This window comes from Protopterus annectens, chromosome 8.part0 (genome assembly GCF_019279795.1).
Source record: "Protopterus annectens isolate FY-2018-M chromosome 8.part0, PAN1.0, whole genome shotgun sequence".
Lineage (NCBI taxonomy): Eukaryota > Metazoa > Chordata > Ceratodontiformes > Protopteridae > Protopterus > Protopterus annectens.
The window spans coordinates 478344680-478367457 of NC_056741.1; the positions used below are offsets into that span (position 1 = coordinate 478344680).

General features: G+C 38.8%; 1 protein-coding gene across 2 annotated transcripts in view; it reads left to right on the forward strand.

Moving 5' to 3' along the window:
• The window catches only part of LOC122808893 (renin binding protein), a 1087318-nt gene that overhangs the window by 45099 nt on the left and 1019441 nt on the right, over window positions 1-22778 (forward strand). The window lies entirely within an intron of this gene.

Consider the following 22778-nt stretch of genomic DNA (forward strand, 5'->3'; position numbering starts at 1 on the left):
CATAACATAGCTATGTACCACATTCTTCATGCTTAGTTCACATTAACATGTCAGTATTATACATGCTTAGGTCAGGATTACATGTCAGGTATGACTGTTGACATAGGTCAGTTTAAGATGAACTGAGACTCCAGTTTAACAGTTCTGGATAGGTTACACTCAGGTATTCAAGTTAGGTTTAGTTATGCCATACCTGTGTGTTAGAGTAGAAGTGAATGGTGAAGGAGTAGTAGTTTGGTAGAGGGAGGGACATTGTAACTGTATAGTAGGCCACTGGATTGATTGGTGGTGGAGCAATAGGGAAGGTATGCTGGATGTTGGGAGTTGTATGCAGGCAAGACAGGAGGTGTCGGTTTCACTAGTTGGTGTAGGTGTATAAAGTGTTAGTTGGGGGGGGGGGGATTCACCAGATGGTGAGCATGTGCTGCTCCAAGTGTGCTTGAGATGTTCCTTCATGTGTTATTTACATGTATCGTGTGGGACAGCTGAGGTCATACACGTGGGTAGGGGGTTCCAGATTCTGCCACTATAGTTGGGGAAGAGGGTGTCACCTACCTGTGACTGTGAACAGTAATAGTAATGAAACAGGGGTCGATAGGTAAGTGATGTTAATGAGGCACACAAAGGGCCAGATAGTAGGGGAAATGTCCAGGGATGTGCAGGTAGGCTGACGGGAAGGTCCACGGGTGGCCATTTCTTCTCCAGTAAGAGCGGTGTATATACACAGCTTTTGGAGGTAGGTTTGGACACTCATACCCCTGGGTGGGGGTAGGGACAACAATAATACCTTGTGATGTCAACTAGTTCGGCTTACATGCCTACAGTGGGTTGTTGCGACCATGTGTTCTTTGGTGTTATTTAGTGGGATTTACAACAATACATCTGGTCATATCGTACTTTGCCATGTAAAATAGACTGTGCTGCAATGGGACTCATAGCGGGAGTGGCTGCTCATTGGGCGGCGGCTCTGCCCAATGAACACTATTGCTTACATCCCTGGGGCGGTTCGATTAGAACCACTCCAGCCAACACCTACATGCCTAGTCCCATAATTACATACCCATAGTTCCCCCACCCGCACCTCCTCTACAGCACTCATCCTTACTCTGAGTGCAGGTCGGGTCTAAACACACCACTACACACTGTCCACTCTCCACTTCATGGGACCCATCTCGTATGTTGTCTCGACCCATGGGTCATCAGGCTTTCCCACCCTTGTAGTCCGGGTACGTACACGCCCTGCCTTGAAAGGTCATCACACAGGCATCCTCCTATAACAAGACAATATTTGGGGTGTCCCACAAGGGATGCTCCTGTCTCTGTTCTAAGATTAGACTTAGTGGGTCTACTGTGTCCCCCCCTCTGGTTGTATCCTGCCTGTGATCTGGGGAGCAGTGGATTGTTTACATTGTTTGTTTGTTTGTTTGTTTGTGTGTTTCCCCTGTCTGGCTGGGGGGGGGTGTTTATGCTACGTGTTACACGTTTGTTGATTGGGCCCCTCACCTCCACTGGCATGGCCTGTGAACATATGTCTTTCTTAAATGATGTATCATATCATAGCTATATATCTGTGTATATTTACACACACACACACACACAGATATATATATATATATATATATATATATATATATATATATATATATATATATATATATATTTATTTGTTTTTTTTTTTTATTTTACATTTGTTAACCGGGCTAGTCTAGCTGGATATATTTCCATTTTCAGTAGAGGCCCGGGGAGAAAAGCTCCAGTGAAACAAAAATAAAAATTTAAACATTTAAAAATTAAAAAACATTTGAAAATTAAAAAACATTTAAAAATTAAAAAATAATTAAAAAACAGTTAAAAATTAAAAATCAATATTAATACATAATAAATGAATGGATTTCAATAGAAGATTATTCAAAAAGCAGGAAGTAATTAGAATACAATAAATTGCTATATATATATATATATCTAATGACATGTAGATGTATGGGTGTCTCCATATGTATATATCTATATGTGGGTATTTATATATATGTCTGTCTATGTATGTATACATTTGTACTACAGAGAGGGAGAGGTATATATCTATTTAGTTATTGGTATATATACAAACACACATACATCTACATATTTAGCTACATATTCTGTAATGTTGACTGGTAATGCTGGGTACTGTGTTTTGTGTGCATACCAGCCAACGTTGTGTGCCATGTATGCTTTGCAATACCTACAACTAAATCTGTTAGTGTACACAGAGTCACACGTGAACTCTATTGTTATTACCAGAAATGCATTCGTCCCATGTAGGACAACCCGAACATTGAGTATTCAGCCTTCGTGTACACCCAGGGTTACATAGGTACCCATGGCTATGTGCATGGACTACAGCGTGTGCCACATCTAGGATAGTTGGGTCAGGACATCATACGGGATGGGTCCTGAGGGGGGTGGGAGGGCAATGTGTGGTGGTATGGTAGCTATGGGCCAGTAACCAGGGTAGGGATGGTGGCTGCGTGTGTACTGTGGGTGGGGGGAAGTGAAACTGTGGATAATGCATGTATGAGTTGGGGATGGGTTGGGTTGGATGGGCTTGTACTGCTCGGCCCACCTAGTGGGGGGGGGGGAGAGGGGTATGTGATGTCAACATGTGAAACATAACAGAGGGCTAATTTAATTCCCTAGTTCAATGACAGACGTACAGTACAATGAGCTTGGTAGTGTATTGCAGGGCGGGATGTGTTTGGCTGCGCGGGGGGTATGCAAATTCATACATGACGTATATTGTTTGGGGCCTCTCAGGCCCATTAATGGTGCATGTGGACATATATGTTTCTGTTCATCTACCATTGGCATCTACAGATGTCTGGCCATATATACCTCTGTGGGTATATATATTTGCTTACATATTTCATTGTCCGTATATACCTACGGAGACATATATCTGCATACATATATGAAACAATGTGTATATGTGGACATATAGATGTTGACATATATATATGTGTAGTTGTCAGTATTTGCATGTATATCTTTTCATATATTTAGCTTAGTGGTAAATCATTTTGTGTATGGTGTGCATGGTCCTGGGTTCTGGCCTTGCAGAAGATGTTTGTTTTGTTGCTGGGCAGAACACCAGCCATTCGATACAGTGTGCTTAAGGCAATTTCAAGCGGTTGTAAGTGGGATTGCATGGAGGTAAGCACTGCTGACTTCCGGTCACAGTGTCTTACACCCAGTTAGCTTCTCCTTTGCTTAATCTGTGTTGGCAGTGCTTAACCCTGCACTAACACACTTGCACACACTTACTAGTGCTTACATATGCTTACTACTGCTTATCTGTGCTTACGCCTGCTTACTGCTGGCTTATTCATTATGATGCTGACTCTTCACATGTAAATTTCCTGCAGTACTCCTGATCATAAAAATTATGTTATTTAGTGGGTTTTGCATTACAAATATTGCTTATACCATTCTTTGCTGTGTAAAATAGACTGTGCTGCACTGAGACTCAAACTGGGAATGCCTGCTCGTTAGGCGAACGCTCTGCCCACTACACTGTTGCTGACATGCTTAATTTGCATATATCGTCCTTCATATCCTCTTCAGCCTCTTAGGCTGCTTTCACCGTGGCTGAGCAATGGGCACACCCGCGTACCTACGGTTAGCTGTACTCGGAGCTTTAGACAACAATATAGGGGTTTCTTCTTTTCATCTTTATGTCTTGTTGCTGTTGTACGCATGGGGGACTGTTGGTGGGGATATGTGGACAACTATGAGCAGTATCACTCATGTATTTCCACTTTATGCTGTTCAACATTGCAAGGCATGTTTAATCTGTGGGCTCTGCTCTCTGACAGGCCCCCTGCACTCGTACATGCTCCATGTAAACCTGGGGGATCAGGCGGCATGCCTTCATAACTATGCACGGCATGCTGCCGTCCTGCTCCTAGGCGGCAGCTTCCGTGCAGGACTAGAATAGTCCTGCACAGAAGATTAGTAAATCCGGGGGTAAAACTCTAAAAATGTAAGGTATGTTTCTGCAGGAGGAAAACAGAAAATGCAACACATGAAAATTGTACTGTATTTCTTTAATTTTATTTTGCTAGTTGCTTGAAAGTGCCAGTTGCTTGAGTTCCAGTTAACTAAGAGTTTACACTATATCCCTTTCCAACCAAAATACTGTGTTATGAAGTGTAACCAACAGTATCACTGGTTCTTCTTTCAGCTCTCTAGAATATGTGGTTTGAATCCCAACAAAGTACTATACTTTTCCACCTCTTGTTTTAAGAGTATGATGAACATACTTTCTTCATTGAAAATTACTAATAATTCCTTGTCTTGAATGATTTCACTGAATGGATTGGAAGCTTTTACCAAGCTCCACTTTTTAGAGCACTATAAAAAATATTTAATGTGCTGCCCTACAAGGTCTGTCTTTACCCACATCTGCACTTTTTTGTTAGGCCTCAGTATTTCTTCCTGCCTGTTATTCCATATTACTTGAGCATCTGTGAAGTAATTCATATTTTTTACACATTTTTCTATATATTCTTTATTTCAACATTTGCTATGCTCTTTCCCTTTTTCTTTGTATTTTATTTTTTTTTTTTCTTTCTTTGATTTTTAAAAATTTCTGAATATTATGTTTCCACACAAGTTTCACAGCCATGTTTCAGAATCAGTGTTTTTTTCATCCATTTTTATTCAACAAAATCCTGACAACCATCCCAAATCTGTACCGTGGTTGGCACAAATGTTTGCTGATGATGTAAAGTTAGCCACCATGGTTGAAAGTACTGTAAAATACTTGAATTATACTAATGATCAAAAAATGATACCTCATGTAACAAGAAGGAATGTGTTGTGCTGCACCTAAGACAGGCAAATAGTAGTAATGCACTGCAACTGACAGACTGATCACAGATCTATAACTGGCAGGATTTCACCTCAGCCATATTTGCATTTTATAATCTTATCACTACAATACAAGATGGCCTGCTACTCATAAAAAAACAGTATAAAAAATAACCACTTATTCTGGATTTCAACAAATGTAACTTCTAGGATTTTTAATTGAAAAATGGCATGGAAAGAATGGAAGAATAATACACATAATATAACCAAGTTTTATCTGGACTTAAAATGATTGACAAGAATTTAAATTAATGCAGCAAAAGTTCTTTTCTTTAAGAATTTACAAACTACTCATCTGGATAATCCTAAAAAAATCTGGACTATCATAAAGTCTGCCAGCTCTAGCAACATATTCTCTAAACCTCAACATGCTTCTAACCTACCCTTGACATGGTGAAATATATGTAGCTTAGCATATCTACCCCACTTACATCCTCTAATTCCTATTTTACCAGCAACAGTACATATAGCCCTTTTCTGCAATTACTTATCTACCCTCCAGTCTATTTTAATTCTTTGCCCTATGGACAAATTGAGACTTTGCTCAAAGATGTAATTTTTAAATATAATCCGCATATTCACTGTTTGCACACATAGGAGCTGTTTACCTCTCCAGACCCTTAGAACATATATTCACCCTACGTCTCACAACAACCAGTATTCAACTTATGTCTCACAACAAGCAGCATTCAACATATGTCTCACAACAAGCAGTATTTAACCTATGTCTCATGAGAAGGACCATTCCTCGCATGTTGTTACGTTCATAGGATCTTTGGTATCTTTAGCATTTCCTTAATTATTTCTGTCATGTTCATCCCCCTTTTATCTATTTCATATTTATTTATACTTTGGTAACCAGGAAAGTGAACTGGTCCCATGACCCTTTTCAGCCACAACTCTGACTACATTGGCAAAGATAATAACAAGTAATAAATGCACTTAGCAATACAAAGAAAAAAAAATACTGTCATAAAGACATTGACAAAGATTGCATGTGCAACACATAGCCAATGTGTGACAGTGGATGAGCAAAAAATTATGCAACATTTACTAGAATGTATGCATTAATAATGCATAACTCTACTATACTAAGTTTATTATGAATAACGAATTGTATGCACCCATATTACACATACATATATAAAGTATGTGTGTGTATATGTGTTTGCGTATATTTATATACATATATATATATATATATATATAAAGTACATGTGTACAAAAACATATGAGTGTGTGTGTGTGTGTGTGTGTGTGTGTGTGTGTGTGTGTGTGTGTGTGTGTGTAAAATGGAGAACTAACTTCATGTCCTTTATAGAAAAACAAATGTTGTGTCTTTCGGCTTTTCCCGGTTAGGGGTCGCCACAGCGAAACTCGGGTCCACTAATGATTGGCAGTAGATTTTTACTGGCCGAGCTGCCAGCCCTGATGCACAACCTTCAACAAAGGTACGCCCATTCATGCATGTCTCCACACAGAAGATGCTCTAGCTGAGAATCGAACAGGACAACATCTTACTGTGAGGCGACAATGCTACCGCAGCACCACCACTGCAGTCCTTTAAAGAAAAACAAATCAAAATGGAAATTTTTATATATGTGTGTCTACACATAAACACAGACACATACATATACACATTATACATATAGGTAGATATATAGATATATAGATGTCTGTGTGTGACTGTATAAAAAATGTATGTAGCATGTAGAATACAATATGTGGGATGCAGTACTGAGTGTAAATGCACATCTGACTTTGTGCACACGTGTGTGTGTGTGTGTGTGTGTGTGTGTGTGTGTGTGTGTGTGTGTGTGTGTGTGTGTGTGTGTGTGTGTGTGTGTGTGTGTGCATTTAAACACCATTAATTTATTCTGATCTCCTTTTCTTAATGTTTTTAATCATAAAGCACATAATAAATGTATGCTAAAGTAAATACAGCTGTATATTATGGTTGCCATCAATGGTCACATTCCCTTTATGGAATACAAAATGCTCATGCACTCTACCACTGTAAGGACTGACACAAATTCAATGGGAATCTCTTACCATTGATCTGCATGTACCAGATATGCATCCCCCTTCTGGGAGGATGCTACAAAAAGGCATAAAACACCTTTTTATGAACATTATCAGTGCACCTAGTTAATAGGGTTGCACCTTTTCTCTCTTTCTGCAGTTCTGTCCTGTTTGTGTCTGTGTTTGGGGGGGGGGGGGGTGGAAGCTTGAAAATGATAAACGTGTTGATAGTTTACAAGAAAAAATATTTTCTGACTTTTCTCTAAATGTCACAGAAGTCTTTGATACTAAATTTAAGTTATCTTAACATATAAACTATATAAATAACCAACATTTAAAGCTTAGCATTTCAATACTGTATTGCTGCTTATGTAAATTTGTCAGAAGAGGTGACAACTGCCTTTAAACCCCTAATGGATCTAATTGCTTTGTTTTGCTATGAAAGAGGATTGTTAAGTTCTTCTCCTCTCTGCAATAAAAACAGTGGAAAACAGTTCTGCAGTTTTCTGTCTTCCTTCATATCAGTGACTGTCTTCCTGATATCATCAGGAGTAATTACCCATCTAAGACTGACAGCAGTACCTGGCAGGATAAACTACAGATTTAACTGTGTCTATGATATGTCATGTAGGTGGAGACAAATTCCTCTGCAAAGTATGTGAGAAGTTAACCTTAAAAAAAAGTAGGTGGGCTTTCCCTTCCTTTGAATCCAATGCAAGGAAATAAAAGTTTTAAAAGCAGGTTTCTGGTACGTACACAATAGTGGAACCATATTTTAAGGAGAAAATAAACCTAAGGATTGAGTTAAACTGTAAGAGAGGGTGTAGTTTTCCTTTAAGTCTAGCCCTACATGTCCATGGCAAATATTAGAGCTAATGGTTTATGATACAAATAGCCAAAGATGGACCATATAATTATATCATGGGATATGTATATGTTTTTATTAGCGCTAATGTTTTATGATACAAATAGCCAAAGATGGACCATATAATTATATCGTGGGATATGTATATGTTTTTTTTCTATTCATAAGGGATCATCAACACCTGAATACAGAGCAATTGCCAACATTTGTCCATGAGATAAAATACTTGAAAAAACTTGAGCAATCACTTGAGTTCATCTAAAATATAGCCTTTTATCTAATAGACGATACAGATTCTGCCCTAAATACAGTATTCAAACAGGAATTATTTCAGTTACCTTGCAAATTTACAACAGCAACACAGAAAATGGACTCTTGACAGGTGCTGTATTTTTTCATTTAAAAAGAGCTTTTGAAACTGTCAGTCATGGCCTGGTTACAGGTTCTTTCCTAAAGTGATCATATGGTTTAGAAACTACTATTAAGCATAGCTTTTACTGTCATCAGTTGGCAGTGCTGTCTCTCAGGACACTCTTAGGCCTCACTCTTTCTCACTCTGTATAAATAGCCTACCTTTTGATCTACTTCATCTCAATATTGCCATGTATACAGATGATGTAGTCATGACAGTGGCTCATAAAATTACTTGGCAGCTAATTACTATGGTGTAGAATGATTTTCCTGCATTTTGAATTGGTTTGCTAAAGACAGACTCCTTATAAACACTTCTTAATCCACTGTAATGATTTTTGGTACTGATAAACAACTAACCAATGTCTTCACATATTGCACTGCAGACAAATATGGAATCCAACTCCATTTTACTAAAGGACAAAACTATTTAGAGGAGTACAGAACCTATTTCTTCAATCCATACATTGATACTTCTGTAACCAAAAAAACTCATCATTTAAAGGCAGCCTATATCTCATCTACTTACCATCAAAGCCAAACAGGCCATAGCTGTCATTTTTAATTCCTAGGCTTGAATATGCATTACTTATTGCTGCCACATTGTCAGGTCATAATACATTCAAATTACTAACTGCTGAAAATAAAATTCTAAACTTTGTATACACCTTTCTCATTTCACAGAATATTATTGTACCTATTTTCAACAGGCAAAATGACTCCAATAATAGTAAAGCTCCTGTTTTTTTCTAAACTATATTTAAACTGTTTAAATTAAGCTACAGCCCACCTCAGGCCAATAAACCTTTAGTACATGAATGCTTCTATGCTATTGGAATCAAGTCCACCATAAAACTAAACAGACCACCACTTCTTCCTAGCAGTGTGTGAAAATTTATTTTCAAGCTTGCACTTGCCTTTCTGAACACACTTCCCAGTGGCATTGCATATTTAGACTTTAGGCAAGCTTTCTCTTTAAAAAAAAGTTGAAGTCACACGTTGTTCAAGAATGTAAATATGTAAACGCACTTGCTTCTGGCATGGTAGCCTACATATATATATATATATATATATATATATATATATATATATATATGTGTGTGTGTGTGTGTGTGTGTGTGTGTGTGTGTGTATATATTTATATATATATATATATATATATATATATATATATATATATATATATATATATATATAAATATATGTATGTGTATGTGACTGCAGCCAAAATACTCCAGCTTAAATCTGACACATCTATATCTCTGTCAAAAACATCCCTCTTTATCAAGTATCCCAAGAATGTTGTTTCTAAAAAATGTATCTTCTAGAGTTTTATTTGCTCCATCTGAATGAGGAAAGAGTTTGTAAGTATATTACAAGTCAAATTCCTATAAATAACCAGACAACAAATAAGCAATAATTAATATGATTAGTATAGGTAATTTTTCTCATATTATTAACTACTCCACTAAACAGGAAGAAAACCTATGCAAACCTTTTATTAAAATAAAAAAAATATATATATATATATATATATATATATATATATATATATATATATATATATATATATATATATATATATATATATATATATATATATATATATATCTATAGACACACACACACACACACACACACACACACATACACACATATATAAAATCAAAAAAATACATTTTTGAATGGTGAACACAAATGTTCGAACATCAGCTAATTGAAGACTGAAATAAAGAAAAAACAAATTTTTTTGTAGGGGCAAGCCCCCCCCCCCCCCCGCACCACCATACCCTCGGCAAATTAAATATAGCAACTCTGAGATCGCAGTACAATGGAGAAAGGATAAAGTCGCTCGATCTTGCAAGAGCTAATGCTGGCATTTTTTGGTCAAATGCCTCCTCGACCGATTGTGCTGGCCTTCTGAACGTTCGATATTCTGAACGTTTGACTAACTATTTGCCACACACACACACACACACACACACACACACACATATATATATATATATATATATATATATATATATATATATATATATAGATAGATAGATAAATAGGTATATACATAAATATAGATAGATATAAATACACATAAACACATAGCTGTCTATGGATTCAAAAAGAATTCAAGCAGTAAAAAAAGGCATTTATTCAAAGCTGATCAACAAGAAAATAACAGAACAGGAGCCTTACTTTTTCTTTTTTTTTTTTTTTCTGTATAGGTGATCAACACTCACAATATTGAATCCGAAAGATCACAGACATTCTGTCATAATGGCTAGACTACGAGGAGAGTGAAGTGCAAAAGTGACTGTTGTTCTTTCCTCACTCGCTGAGGCTAAACAGGCTTCAGTACCAACGGGTTAATATACATTCCCTCAATTTCATACATACATCTCTCTCTCTACTGCTTTTGGTCGAATTACATTTGGTCGAAAATGGAATATAGCCCCTGCCCCACTGAAGTGCGACCCTGGAGTGAGAATATAAAGTTAGTGTGGTTTGGGGGGCACAGCCCCTCACATTTTGCAGCTAGTTTTTACTGACATTATATGTTTCAATGTATTTTTAACCGATAGACATGTATGTAATAGTTCATACACTGCAATTATGTGGGGGGCTATATATATATATATATATATATATATATATATATATATATATATATATATATATATATATAAAACACTGGTCTACTGATAGCGGTAGAATCTCCAATTCTGACAGTATTCTTTGTGTCGTTGAGCCAGTTGGCTATCCACTTAGTTGCATACGGGTTAATCCCCAGATGGGAGAGTTTTTCAATGATACCTGAGTGGGGGATTGTGTCAAAAGCATTGGCTCAGTCAAGATAGGCAGTATGTATTTTGCCTTCATGCAGGTCTTTGGTGACATTCTCGAAGAAGTCTACCAGGTTCAATAAGCATGATATACCGTTAACAAAGCCAAACAGGATTGGGTCAAGAGTTTGAAGGTCACCTATGTCCTTGTTGATAAGGTTCATGATGATTCTTTCCGTGGACTTGCAGGTAAGGCTGGTTAAGTTTATGGGTTTATAATTCCCAGGGTCATTTGATGGACCCCCTTTTTGCAAGAGGATAACTGTTGCTATTCTCCATGCTGCTGGAATAAAGCCAGTGCTCAGGCTAAGGTTAAAAAGAGTGCTTAGTGGTTCCACTATGTCTTGTTTTTGATTGCTTAGTAAGCAGTTTGAGATGTTATCTGGTCCCATAGAGGCCATGTTTTTGGCCTTGAACAGCATGGATGTGACCTACTCTTTGGATATACTAGATAGAGGACTAGTCAGGTATGCTTTGGGGTATGGCTGGTAGGGACAGGCAGGTGATGTCTGTGCCAAATCTGTCAGCTAGCAGGTTTGCAGTTTCCTCAGGTTCAGTATGAGAGGTACTATAAGTTCAACATATAGTTTGGCATTTCCTTTTAGATTTCCGATGTAGCTAAAGAATGCCTTATGATTATCCTTAGCTAGGGATGCTAATTTATATTCATAACTAGCTTTAGAGGACTTTACAAGATATCTGATTTTGTTTGTTCAAGCTGTGGAGGGTATTCTTCTTCTGCAGAATAACTTCCCTCTTGTTCTTAGACATCAGTTTCTTCCTTTTGTTGTATAACCTATTTATACTTGAGGTCCACCAAGGTGGCCTGTTTTTTTTGGAAGGACCTGGTTTTGATCTGGTCTGCTACAGCTGAGTTTGTACAGTTGTTTAGGTGGCTATACATGGCATTTGTGTACTCTTCTGCATAGGAGTCATTGTTGGCTGTGTTAGCAGGGAGTTTGAAACTTTTTATACCATCACCTAGTAGGCTGTAGTTTGCTTCGGAGAAAATTTTCAGTTTTTTTGCTTCTGTGGGGATGTCAAATCTGATCATTACTTCAAATGAGACAGATTCATGGTCTGAGCTTACCAGGGGTTAGTGCAGGGACCCCCACTCCCATGTTGGTAAGTACTAAGATTAGGACATTTGAGCTCTTTGTGGGAGTGCAGACTAGCTGTTCCAGGGCATTTGTATTGACAATGTCCAGGAGTCTCAGGGTGACCATGTTTGTGCTCGTGTATGTCACTCATTTGATGGAAAGATAGTTGAAATCTCCCATGACCAAAGCATTTGACTGTATAGTGAATGATTGCAATACATCCAGGTAGGTGGGGTGCTTCTCTTGTTTCAAGGTGGGGTCCTGTAGCTAGCAATGATATGGTAGGGTGCTTTATCTATAGTTAGTTGGACCTGGAGTAGCTCAAAAGAGTCATACTGTTTAACCAGTCTTGAGGTGTATTTGGTTTTAATGAAGATGGATACACCTCCACCTTTAATTCTTTCATACCCATTTTAGGGTCTGAATGTGTAGAAGACATTGCACCCTTGCATGACCGGGGTACTCTCTGCAGCCTTGAACCAGTGACTACAGACTTCAGCATCTTCCAAGGTGAGGAGTGCTTCCAGGGAGTGCAGTTTCCTATTTAGGCTCCTAACATTAATCAGCGTAACCTTTAGTTTGTCCTGAGTGGAGTTTTTTTTATGTTTGAAATTTAGTTGTTTTGGCATTGCCTAAAAAAGGCACTATGGGGGAGGCAAGTGTCTTTGCCATTATCCAAAATCCTAGATGAGACAGGTGAAGACCATCTCTGGCAAGACAACATGGTCTGTCAACCATGTCTTCCCAGGTTGACAGATACTGGATCCCCTTGATGTGACACCAAAAGCTAAGGCAGTTGTTGAAGTTAATCATTTTTTGTCTATGTTGTGACATCAACCTGGGTGAAGGTACAATGCTGCTTAGGGCTAGGGACATACCTGCCTGGGACACATAATCTGAGAGTTCAGTCATGTCTCTCTTCATATAGTCCAGAGAGATATGTCTCAAGTCATTCACCCCAATATGTACTATGACAGAGTGATAGCGGTAGTTGTTGGATGACTTGACTGCATGGGTGATTTGATGGATCCTGGCACCTGACAGGCAGCTGGCCATAACCTTATCCTTGTCCAACCTGATGAGGGGGACATCTGTGTGTCTCACTATGGACTCACCTATGATCAGGACATTTAGTTTTGAAGTGTTTTGCCTTATGGACCTATTTGCTGAGACACTGGTGTGTGTGTTCTTATGTGTAGTGGATTCTATTTGCTTTACAGTGTGTGCAAGTGGTTTGCATTTGGTACCTACTCATATATGGGTTTATGTGTTGTGACCATGTTTTGTGTGAGAGGTAATGTGTGTATGCTGACAACCTGTTTAATGTCTGGTTTGTTGTTATGTGAGAGAACAGATTCCATATTCATAGTGTAATTACATCTTTCACATATTGTATTTCTTTGTTTTAGGAGTAGGTGGTTGTTAGTATACATGAGGCAATTACTACATTGCCTCAGGATGCCCATGTCAATCAGGCTGGCCAAAGAAATGGTTGGAAACTGACCATCCATTATGGAAGGTTTTTATTGCATCTACTATTGGGGAGTGGGTTAGTTTAACCAGATTTTGCTCTAGGATTAACAAAGGGGATTATTCGATTGAAGGGTAGGAATGAAAACTATGGCAACGCTTCTTAGTGAACAACTGAGTTTCCCACAGTGCAGCAGGGAAACTTGGGAGGGTTCACTAACAAATGTATAGGAGAAAATCATCTTTCAAGGTGTTTGCAGCTATACAGGGCACCACTGAACCCTGCTAAGTAGTGCACAGCAATACACAAACACGAAGCTTAAATAAAGGCGAAATTAAACACTTTAAAGCTAAATTACCAATGGGAAATCACACAATGAGCTTTCCTCCAGTAATCTTCAACTTAGATGAGGCTCAGAATACACATTTCTGCCACAAGGGTGCAGGCCGGACCGTTTTAATGTAAGATGGCTGGAATAGTGCTCACTTGTAATAATACAGTCTAGCTTCAGCGGATCTGAATATAGTCTGTGCTATGTACTAGCTACTTAAAGCAACATAACAGCTTTTTTAAAGTGCAGAAAATACAGTAAAAAATGAGCAAAATTAAGCAGCAAAATGATAAAATACAGTCATCAAAGTGCAAAGGAAACTCACAAGGTGCTTATTTTTTCAGTTTTGGCAGTGGATGCTTTGGATTTCATCAGAATCTCTTCAGGCCTCTGGCAAAAGTCACCAAATGTTGAGCTGCTCTGGTTAAAGTAGGATAAACCAGCACAAATGTGAGGCTTAAATACTGGCAAAATGAAACACTTTTAAGCTAAGCTACCGATGGGAAAGCATACAATGAGCTTTCCTCCGGTAATCTTCAACTCAGATGAGACTCAGACTATGCACTTCTGCCACTCTGCCACAAGGGTGCAGGCAGGGCCCTCCTAATGTAAGATGGCTGGAATAGTGCTCAAATGCAACAATACAGTCTAGATTCAGCAGATCTGAATCTAGTGTATGCTATGTACTAGCTACTTAAAGCAACAGAGCAGCTTTTTTAAAGTGCAGAAAAATGCAGTAAAAATCAGCAAAATGAGGCAGCAAAATGATTAAATACAGTCAGCAAAGTGCAAAGAAAATTCAAAAAGTACTTATTGTTTTGATTTTGCCAGTGGATGCTTTCGATTTTCGTAGAACTTCTTCAGAACTCTGGCAAAAGTTGACAAACATTGAACAGCTCCAGTTAGATGACATGCAGTGGTACTGCCCTGTGCACAAACTGGCAGCTCTTTGAGCAGCCGTGAACAGTGGACGACTATGGAGAGCATTTTCTATACAGGGTTTTAAACTGGGGAGGTTTGCTTATACACAAGGCACGGACAACCGCGTTTGCATGATTGTGATATGCAAAGTCAAGACTTTTATACCAGCAGGGTGAAAGTCTTTTATACATTTAATTCCTCAGGCCAATCAGATAAAAACACAATAAACTTTAAACCAGTAGTTTCTCACTTAGAGAGGTTGAATTCAGCTCTGCTTCCACCAGACAGCAAAAGAACCCTATTAATGTAAAACAGAATGGTTTCAAGCTCAAGTGCAGCTGCAAATGCTTTACAGAATTCTTGCAGTATCAGGAATTCTTGTCAATAAGTTCACTGACCCTACTTTTCTGCTACTAATGATGGATTGCTACAGGAGCTTGAAAAAAATGATAACATGCTTAGAATGTGTATCACCTACTCCAATGATGCCTGGTCTGTATGTGACATTGTGAGGAAACATTGGCATCTGTTAACTATGGATGATATTTTTATGTATGTGTGCAGCTTTAATTAGTTAAGTACTGTTGGTAAATGGCTGGTTTATCTAAGCACAAGTTAATTATTTAATTGAATTTGGGCTTGGCTTTAGCATTTGGAAATATAAATTGTAATGTATTTTATTTTATTCTTGCTTTGTCTGAGGAAGTGCAAGTAATGATTTGCATGAAAGCGCTAACTAAGCATAAGTAAAAAATATTTCTTCAATCCTTTGGCTGGCGTGATTTGTATCCTCCGTTTTTTCTTTTTTTTCTAAGTTTGTAAAAGTTATTAGTTTATGGATGATATGTGTAAGGAATTTATTGGTGATGTTCCATGTTTCTGTTACAAAAACAATAGTTTCTTAAAGAGGCTGCTTTGCTATAAGTCCTTTACCAAGAAAAATATATGTTCTTATGCTAGGAGGGGCACTCATCTTTGTAGATTATGTAATGTGTAAATAAATTAGAACAGGGTCCATAAATTAAGAAAGTTTTAGGTTTGATTTTTATGGCAATTGTAAATGTCATGATTTAGTTTACTTGGCTGTTTGCAACTTATGTGAATGTTACTACGTTGGAAAGACCAACCAGACATTAAAGGAACTTGTGCATGCGCATTATTATACCATCAGCAATGGTGACATTAGAAATGCCCTTTTGAAGCATATTTAGATGCTGGCACAGGTCATATCTTTGGGTTTCTAGCACTGGAACTTTTAATGTGGGAAATAGACGTGGGGACATGAGAACTAGGGCTGAATGTCTTGAAGTAAAATAAATTTTGAAGTTATAGTCTGATAAAGGGAAAGGATTGAATGAGTGTGCCCCTTTAATACCTTTATTAAAATCACATGCTTTAGCCCAGTAAATTTAAATGTATGTAATCGTTGCTCAGTTGTTTTATTTTAGATCTGATGAAGCACCTGTTATGGTGTGAAAGCACTTATCTGTTTTTATTTGTTTTTATTTTTAGAATTAAATTTACATTGTCTTGCCATGTCACCTGTTTTTTTTTTCTATTTACTTATCTGTTCTTTGTTGTTTAAACCAGCTACATCCATCCAGCAAGCATTTGTGACATTATAATGTTAAAACGATTTAAGAGAAGTACAGTAACAAACAGACTGTGTTTCTTTAATAAGTGCAGGCTGAAAAACAGTTACAAATTCAACCAAATCAATAAATGCAGCACAGAAGTGTTAAATAACACTGAGACAATTAAGCAACTGTGAAGAAAAACCCACTTATATCAGCTTTGTAGGTCCAGATGGTTTTAGAAGCAATCCAAGTCTTGTAGTCACAGCTGTCCAAGCCAGGCACTGGGAAGCTCTGAATAAATGAGCACAAGTTCATAAAAATGTAATTATTTTGTAACAGAAGGACAAAAGACTTTTGCACATTTAATCCCTCAGGCCAATCAGATAAAAACACAATAAACTTTAAACCAGCAGTTTCCCTCTTGGAGGGGTTGAATTCAGCTCTGTTCCCAACAGAGTGAAAAAGAACCCTCTTAATGTACAATTAACTGGTTTTGAGCTTAAGTGCAGTAACAAATGCTTTACAGAATTCCTGCAGTATCAGAAAACCTTGGAATTAAGTTCACTAACCCTGAGAAGTGTTCAACAAAATAAAGAAACAAGTGTACAACTTAAGAGAATATTTTTGCAGATCATGAGAACTTTTCCAAACTCAGAACAGCTTTTGCAGTACCAGAGGAGGTTAGGGAATATTAGAATACTGTTAAAGCAACCTAAGACATTACATTAGCTTGCATTAGCAAACAGGTCAGAGGGGACAGATCAACAAAGTTGCTGTATGCAGACAATGTGGCATTACAAGCAGACTCTGTGCTAGAACTTCAGCAAAGGATAGGAGAATGGAATGCAAAACCGAAAGCACATGGGATGAAACTAAGCACAGGTATAAGATAGTGGTAATGACAGCAAATTGGGGAAATCAGAAAAGCTGCGAATAGAGATAGAAGGAAAGATAGTGGAACAGGTAAACAGCTTCACGTATCTGGAAGGTATGTTTGAGGAGAAGGGAAGTCTGAATGAAGAGGTCAAAGCTAGAATCAGAGGCGCTGCAGCCAAATGGCATAGAGAGTCAGGTATAGTCTAAGACAAAAGAATGCCAAAGAAGCTGAAAAGTAAGGTGTACAAGACAGTGGTGTGACTAGTACTACTATATGGTACAGACATCTGGGCAATATAGGCAGAACAGATGAAGAAGCTAGAGGTGATGGAAATGAAGTGCCTGAGAGGGGTGTTAGCGTGCATACTGCGGGACAGCTGAAGAAATGAGAACATAAGAGCAGTAGCCAAAGTAGCTCCAGTTGCAGAAAAGATCAAAGAGAACAGATTTTGGTAGTTTGGACATACGTGCAGAAAAGCAGAAGACAGTCTAGTAAGGAAGATTCGGAACAGACAGGAAGAAGGTAAGAGGAAGTGAGGACATCCAGCAAAGAGGTGGATGGATTGTGTGAAAGAAGATCTGCGACAGTCAGGCATGAGTGTTGAAGAAAGCAGTAGTCTAGCACTGAATCAAAAGAGCTGGCAACAGTTAACACAATACACTGACTCCACATAGAAAAAAATGGCAAAGGGAGGCCTAATGATGATGATGATGTTAAGGCAACCTAAGAGCGATACAGTAACAAACTGATTGAGTTTTTTTAAAAAGTGCAGACTGAAAAACAGTGATAAGTTCAACAAATCAATAAATGCAGCACAGAAGCCTTAAATAATATTGAGATAGTTAGAGCAACTGCAAAAAAAACACTTATATCAGCTTTGTAGGTCCAGATGTTTTAAGAAGCAGTTCATGTCTTGTAGTCACAGATGTTCAAGCCAGGCACAGGGAAGCTCAGAATAAGCCAACCTGTCCAAGCCAGGCACAGGGAAGCTCTGAATAAATGAGCAATAATATTTTCATTTTTCAAATTTATGTTGAGTACCACTTTCCCTTATGAATTCATTTTATTTTCATGTTTTCAGTTCTTTTAAGGTAATCTAAAATTATATTTCAGTTTAGAGGGTTGTTTAATATCAGCTGTTGCTGTGTGTGTATATGTGTGTGTGTGTGTGTGTGTGTGTGTGTGTGTGTGTGTGTGTGTGTGTGTGTGTGTGTGTGTGTGTGTGTGCGTGTGTGTGTGTGTGTGTGCACGTGCATGCATGTGCGTGTGCATGTATATGTGTTTGTGTGTGGGTGAGTGTGTGTACAATGTATAAACTTTTGTTGCACTTTTTAATGAGTAACATAAACATGATGGGTATTGTAGAATTTTGACGGCACAGGAAGTAATGAAATAAGCTGCTGATGCATTGCTAGGTGTGTAGATACTTTTAATGATGCTGCAAAGCATATGTATTTATAAAATATCTACACAGTGTACCAGATATTTGTTTTTATCATATCCATTTTCCATTTTCACAATAAATCTATTTGTAACATGGGTATCAGTTTCATGTCCTTTGCAGAAAGAAATAAATACAAAGTGAATAATGATGAATAGTGTATAATAGACAAAGGGTTGATTTATCCATGTTAAATAGATTTGTTTTTTGTGGCAAAATCACAAGGTGTTATGAACTTGGACCGAAGCTCCAAAGGTGGTGGTGTTTCCATATTCATAAAGGATGTGCACACCTCCAGACTGGTAGCCCAACATAACGCATCAAAGATACTTCAGGTGCAGCTAACATTGGGTAAGACAGAGATTCAGGTCGTAATCTGCTATAGGTCCCCAACTATGTCCCAAGACTCACACTCCACATTCCTAAGCACCCTGGAGAATATTAGGGTCCAACTTAACACTCTCATACTGGGTGACTTCGACGGATTCCTATCACATAGGTTCATAGGTTCATAGGTTCATACTAGGCTATCTGCCCGAGGGCATTTACAAGCCTAGCCCATAGTTTTGTGGCTTACGCCACCCCTTTAGTATGGGGAACTATACCCATTATTTTGCTGTGCCTCTGTTGAGCAGTGACACTGAGGTAATCCCTGGGGTATATCTGCGATCTCCCATCCATTGGTCAAGATTTCTCTTGAACAAGGCCAGCGAGGTGCTCTGCCTCACATAGTCGAACTTTTACAAGTTCGAACCACATATGGTCAAGACCATACTTTCGAATTTGTAAAAGTTTGAGCGTTTGAATGGAAATCTCCATAAGCGGAGGTTTCCATTCACTTCAATGAGGTGTGATCTCGGAGTTGGTATATTTAAGTAGTGGGGGGTGTGGGGCTTGCAGGGTGCTTGCCCCCCTGCTTACAACAAGTTATTGCTTTGTCCATTGTGTAGTTACTTTTTTTTACATAGTCGAAGTTCTGTAACTTCGAACATAATGGTTCAACCATTAGGTGTACGGAGTTACAGAACTTCGACTATCTAATATAGAACCAACTTCAACTACCCCTCCATTAACTAGGAAAACTACTCATGTACCAATACAATTGCCCAACGTTTCCTGGAATTCATTAATTTCAATGCCCTGGACCAGCTCGTTCTTACCACCAACAGAGGTAGCAACATGCTTGACCTGGTCATTACTAACATGGGCGACTGTTACTCTACACTAATAGTCAACTCCTCCCTGGTTAGATCTGAACACAAACTAATCACCTTGGAAATCCACCCCCACAAAGGTAACCACCATGAAAAACTTCTCCAAAGCTAACTTTGGGCTCCTAAAAACAGAGGTGGCTAACTTCACGGCACCCATGCAAATGGAGAATAGTTGCATGACTGCTGAATCATACACCAATGCACTGTATGAACACGTACACAAATGCATGGATCTTGCCATACCCAATAGAACCAAGATGCTCTCCTCTAAAAAAAGGAAGCCAATCTAGTGGTCCCCTGCCATAAACAAACTACAACAGAAGGATGAAACTGATGCAGAATAAGGTGAAGTCCCAAGACTGGAAAAACTCCCTTATCAGCCTCAACAAAAAGTTAAGATGCCTCATCAAATCCTCTAAAGCTAGCTATGAAAATAAGATTGCAGCAGATAGTAAAGACAACACAAGACCTTCTATAGTTATGTAAAGAATCTCCACTGCAATACCCAAATTTGCTCTGAGCTGCTGCACAATGGTGCCTCCTATACCAAGCTAACAGATACTGGCAATACACTAACCGACAGATTCAGTGCCAACTTTACCCCTCTCCTCCCCCAAAGGACCAATCACAATATAGTAGATTACCAGCCACCAAGTATTACTGCTGCACAGGTTAAAACAGCACTGTCCAATGCCAGGAATACAGCTTATATGGGACCTGACAATATCCCTGGCTGAGTTCCACATGAACTACAGAGTGAACTGCACCTCACCTGTGTGCCCTGTTCAACCACAGCCTCACCTCAAGCTCTGTCCCTACTGAATGGTGCACTGCTATGGTCATCCATTTCCACAAAGGAGGAGCGATTACAGACCCTGGGTACTATCTCCCCATTAGCCTGATGAGTCTGATATGCAAAGCTATGGAACACATCATCATGGACCTAATAAACAAGGATACAGGGAATCTCCAAACTCTGGATCTCACACAGTTTGGTAGATCATGCCTGCTCAACCTGGTCACCAGAGCTGTGGATGAAGGCAAGGTGGTTCATACAGCCTACCTTGATCTTTCCAAGGCCTTTGATACCATTCCCCACTCAGGAATCATAGAAAAACTCATTAAGCTAGGCATCAACCCCTATATCACTAGGTGGGTTGCAAACTGGCTCAGAGATAGAAGCCACAGTGTGAAAGTAGCCGACTGCAAGTCAGACTGCCAGCCAGTCGCAAGTGGAGTCCCACAGTGTTTGGTCCTGGGTCCTCTCCTGTTTTGTATCTACTTCTCTGAAGTCCAGGCCAACATGAAAGGTCTCTGGCTGACAAAGGTCGCAGATGATTGCAAGTTGGGAGCTATTATTAACTCCCCAAGTGATGTTGTCATCCTACAGAAAGGCCTCACTGAGACCAATGACTGGTGTCAGAACAATGGCCTTAAGCTCAATGCCAAAAATGTGTCATCATCCCCTTTGGGAAAAACCCGGTTCCCATAAATTATCACATAGATGGTAGTCCACTGAACACAGAAGGTGTTATAAGAGATCTGGGAACACAGGTTGACAGCAACCTCTCTTTTGACCAGTGACCACCACATTGCCACTGTGGTCAGAAAGTCCTTCTATGTGGTACATCTCATTACTAAGGGTTTTGCATCCAGGAAGAAAGAGATCATTGTCTCCATCTACTCTTCCCTCATTAGGCCAGTCATAGAGTATAATGCCCCATGTGGCATGTACCTCACTAGACACTTGCAACAACTGGAGAGGCTGCAAAAGTACCTCACAAAGAGGACCCTAGGGCTCAAACACTTGTCTTATATGGACAGACTCAAAAAACTCCAACTATTCTCTGTCTCATATCGCCTACTTAGAGGCGACCTCTGCTTGACTTACAAAGCCATGTCTGACCCAGCTCTGTTAGAAATGCTACAGCTAAAGAAATCCCGATCCCACCACACCACACAGTCCAGAGACCACTACCTCATTACCACAATCAGCAGAACATGCTGGAGGGACAGATTCATAACCCAGAGACTGCCCATGCTACGGAATAGACTTCTCATACATGTCAAACAGAGTACATCACTGGCCCTCTTCAAAAGAAATCTTGATGAGTGGATGGGAAATAGAAACTTCACCCCGTGGATCATTCCAGTGGCTCTACTCGACAGAGGCACTGGGAACTAAGGTCTGGTGCACAATGCCAGAGCACTACTATTGGCTAGGCTTGTAAAGGCTCCAGGGCCATTAGCCTAGTACACACCTATGAACCTACGAACCTATATGTGTTAAATAACATATTTGCATAATAAATATTCTGTTTATGGGCAGATAATTGAAATTTTCATGTTATTTTACAGATTTTAAGAAACTTTCAATTGAAATTCTTGTAGAAAATGGCTCTGACAATATTGTTATAAACATAGTCTTATTCTGAAAAATGTTTTTATTTGTTAAATGTATAAATCTGGTCCCTTTTTACACCTAATTAATTATTTTCATTAGCAAAGTACTATTTTGAGTTTGTATTTCTCTTCTTATGCAAATTAATATTATTATCCAATTCATCATTTCACACCACCCTCAGCTTCACCCTGGACTGATAATTTAGTTTTATTTTTTGTTGCATTTCAAATAAGTGGTCTACTGATGAAATGGTAATTGTGGAATTGTAGTATAACCACAGAGGGTCAGCTCTACACAGACATGAGCGGTCTCACACACACACACACACACACACACACACACACACACACACACACACACACACACACACACACGCACACAAACTTCAGGTAACAG